Source organism: Capricornis sumatraensis, chromosome X (assembly GCF_032405125.1).
Source record: "Capricornis sumatraensis isolate serow.1 chromosome X, serow.2, whole genome shotgun sequence".
Lineage (NCBI taxonomy): Eukaryota > Metazoa > Chordata > Mammalia > Artiodactyla > Bovidae > Capricornis > Capricornis sumatraensis.
This window is the reverse complement of record NC_091092.1, coordinates 81,113,476-81,116,635: the sequence shown is the minus strand read 5'-3', so window position 1 is coordinate 81,116,635 and position 3,160 is coordinate 81,113,476. Positions and strand designations below refer to the sequence as shown.

At 37.6% G+C, this 3,160-nt stretch overlaps 1 pseudogene; it reads left to right on the top strand.

Annotated features, from left to right (window-relative positions):
- Positions 1 to 2,520: 2,520 nt before the first annotated feature.
- On the top strand, positions 2,521 to 2,620 carry LOC138072062 (U6 spliceosomal RNA; annotated as a pseudogene).
- Positions 2,621 to 3,160: the final 540 nt, after the last annotated feature.

The following is a 3,160-nucleotide window of genomic DNA, read 5'->3' as shown; positions in this document are numbered from 1 at the left end:
TGAAATGAGGGGAGTCAGAAAACCTCTGACTTAATACCCCAACCAGGTTTATGTATGTCCAGATGAAATTGAATAATGTCTCTTATTCTCAGATCTACCAATTATTGGTTGACAATCCTGAGTTTTATTTGGCTATGAATAAAAAGGTACCTGACTCCTCAGTTAACAGACATTGAGGAGGATTTTCCCAATTTAGAGAATTTATATTCACAAGTCCTTTTACACTGTGAATTAAAGGAACTCTTGCCCTGAAATGGCCAAGATGAGACTCATTTGACATTCCAAATTTAGTTTCTATGCATGCAGTTAGAGAAAGCTGGCAGAAGGTAAGGTAAGGTAAGGGCATGGCTACCCACTCCAGGGGATCTTCCCAACCCAGAGATCAAATCCAATCTCCCTCATTTGCAGGCAGATTCTTTACCAGCTGAGCCACCAAAGATGTGGCTACTCAATTCCTTGATGGGCTTTCCAGGTGGCTCAGTGGGTAAAGAATTTGCCTGCAATGCAGGAGATGCAGGCAGATTCAGGTTGGGAAGGTCCGCTGCAGGAGGGCATGGCATCCCACTCCAGTATTCTTGCCTAGAGAATCCCATGGACAGAGGAGCCTGGTGGGCTACAGCCCATAGGGTTGCAAAGAGTCAGACACAACTGAAGTGGCTGGGCAAAGGACGCATGCACTTAATTCCTTGAGGAATTAAAAAACAGCAGTACTCAATTTTACAAATCTACTCTTTCCAGGACCAGAGGTATGGCTTGAGAAACAATTAAAAACCCATCAATCCTTTTTTTTTGTTTTCTCTCCCTCAAACATCCGCTAGTCTTCCCCGGTGGCTCAGATGGTTAAAAAAAAAAAAAAAAATCGGTCTGCAATGCAGGATACGTGGGTTTGATCCCTGGGTTGGGAAGATCCCCTGGAGAAGGGAATGGCAACCCATTTCAGTATTCTTGCTTGGAGAATGGCATGGGTAGAGGAGCCTTGTGGTCTATAGTCCATGGGATCGCCAAGGGATGGACATGACTGTGCGAGCAACAAACAACACTAATTAACCCAAATTTCCCCTATCTATCTTATGAGGTTTGTAAGTATTAAAAGAAAAAAAATTCTGGCCTTACAGGAACAAAGCCCTTCTAGAAGGATCTTGCATTTCTCTCCCTGAGCCTTTGAGATGTAAATGTTCTACATGGTCTTCTCCAGAAAGTTTTATCTAGGCCATCTTTTAAGTGCAAATTTTAGGAATGTAATTTTTATGGAAAGAAAATGAATAAGGAGATAGGCCATTTGGAACTTGACTTGTCAAGGAAAAATATAATTCTTCAGTGTCTAGTGAAAAAAAGGGTTTAGCCACCTAAATAAGTGACCATCTGCCAGAAACCCAATTCAAATCTGACCTTTTCTATAACGAATGGGTATTGATTTATTGTACCTGACAAGGCTGAAAATTTGGAATGGGAACTAAGGGATCTCTGTTTGTGTGTGTCTACACATATGTGTGAAAGTTACACAGTTCATCCGTAATGGAACACCAATTTATACCTTGTTCACAAGGCACTAAAACCTCACTGCCACACTACAGCGGGAGGGGACAGGATGGGATACGAACCCACGCATGCAGAGCACAATGGATTAGTGTTGTAGATGTGTGGTATAGTCAAAATTAATTTGTAAGAGTCCTATTTAGTTGGTTTAAAGAAAATTAAGCACTTAGATAAACTCTCAGAAACATAAAAGAAACTAAAATGAATTTCAGTTTCACAAGATTTGGGAAATATTCAGTACTGAATTAAAGTTTGATATTAAAGATAGTTTAGTTCTTTATTAATATAGACATGTCTTTAGAGTCATCAGCATTAAATATAATACTTTTGTTGTACCTAGATTTATAAGAAGTTAAATAAGATCTTATTACCTCTGTTGAAAATTTGTCAGCCAGAAAAATGACTTGATATAATAAAATTTTTAATAGTAAATTAAGTGTATGTTCAGAGTTTTTAAGTGAGCTCTAAGAATAATCATGTTTTATGGTGTGTCTACTTAAGATTTCTCTAAATCTTTTTGGCAACTTCAAATTTTAGAGTTTTGCTAATTTAAGGTAAATGACAGAAGTTTATTGAATATCTAGATCATCCTCTAATAAAATACTGAAACATTAATTACTAAACACAAGCTTCCTTTTACAGAGAAACTAAAGATATTGAGGACTATTTAGTAAATATGTTTGGTGCCACATGGAGATATCTTCTATAAAAAAGCACATAGTTTTAAAAAATCATAAGCAGTATTTAGAAGTTTGCCAATCTACAGAATGCTAATATTCATAATGGCTTACTTCTTAGTTTTTGTTAGAAATGAAGGTTTTTAAGAGTTGAGAATTCTAATTAAAATATGTAATTAAAACCACTAAAATTAATAAAGAAAACATCTTTGCTTTCAAGAAAAAAGATATGAGGAATGGAACACATTTATTTCCAGGATGATAAAGTAATTTTGTCCTAAAGGTATTTTTAAAAGAGAGAGAGTGAGGGCTTTGGCAGCACATATACTAAAATTCGAATCACACAGAGAAGATTAGCATGACCCCTGTGCAAGGATGACTGGAGAAGGCAATGGCACCCCATTCCAGTACTCTTGCCTGGAAAATCCCATGGATGGAGGAGCCTGGTAGGCTGTAGTCCATGGGGTTGCTAAGAGTTGGACACGACTAAGCGACTTCCCTTTCACTTTTCACTTTTATGCCTTGGAGAAGGAAATGGCAACCCATTCCAGTGTTCTTGCCTGGAGAATCCCAGGGACGGGGGAGCCTGGTGGGCTTCCGTCTATGGGGTCACACAGAGTCGGACACGACTGAAGCAACTTAGCAGCAGCAGCAGTGCAAGGATGACACACAAATTTCAGAAGCATTCTATATTTTTATTAACAGATGCAAACTATTACATATAGAATGGTAAACAACAGGGTCCTACTGTCTAGTGTAGAGAAATATATTTAATATCCTGTGATAAACCATAATGAAAAAGAACATGTAAAAGAATATGTATATATATGTATATATATATATATAGAGAGAGAGAGAGAGAGACAACTGAGCGACTGAGCTGATAACAGATATTGATATGCTCTTGACAATAGATTGTAAAGTGTTTTTGTTGTTGTTGTTGTTGT